Genomic DNA, 680 nt, shown 5'->3' with positions numbered 1-680 from the left:
GCCAGAGTGGTGAATCTGTGGAATTTGTTGCCACGGGCAGCTGTGTAGTTCATGTCTGTATGTATATTTAAGACAGATGTTCATAGATATTTCATTGATCAGGATACAAAACGATACAGAGAGAATGGGGCTGAGAAAACAATGGATCATCCGTCACGAAATGGCGAAGCAAACCTGATAGGCCAAGCGAGGTAATTCTACTGTATCATATGGTCCTATGATCCTGATTCAGGAGGATGTAGGCAAAACAGAGACGGAAATGCTGTTGTTGTTACAGTAGGTTGGTAAACACGGTAAGTTACAGTGAGTACAATAAATTATAGTAAGAAATATTCTAATTCCCTGACCGGGAATCGAACCCAGGCCGCGGCGGTGAGAGCACCGAATCCTAACCACTAGACCACCAGGGAAGCTGCAAAAATGCTGCACTCAACGATAGACAACTATCCAATAAGGAAATACAAATTAAAATATACATAAATAATTAAAATGAAGAAATAAGTGAGCTGTACCGTCATTGAAACAGTGGGTTGGGGAGCCAGTTCAGTGATGGACTATCCACTCTGGTTTATTTTCAGTAAAGGATGAGAACCACAGAACCATAGAACCATAGAACATTACAGCACAGAAACAGGCCTTTTGGCCCTTCTTGGCTGTGCCGAACCATTTTTATGCCTAGT

General features: G+C 41.9%; 1 non-coding gene across 1 annotated transcript; it reads right to left on the bottom strand.

The window, feature by feature from the left end:
• Positions 1-338: 338 nt before the first annotated feature.
• On the bottom strand, positions 339-410 carry trnae-cuc (transfer RNA glutamic acid (anticodon CUC)). Its single transcript has one exon. It is a non-coding gene; the product is annotated as a tRNA-Glu (tRNA).
• Positions 411-680: the final 270 nt, after the last annotated feature.

Source organism: Mobula birostris, chromosome 13, assembly GCF_030028105.1.
Source record: "Mobula birostris isolate sMobBir1 chromosome 13, sMobBir1.hap1, whole genome shotgun sequence".
Classification (NCBI taxonomy): domain Eukaryota; kingdom Metazoa; phylum Chordata; class Chondrichthyes; order Myliobatiformes; family Myliobatidae; genus Mobula; species Mobula birostris.
This window is presented reverse-complemented; position numbering and strand designations above follow the sequence as displayed.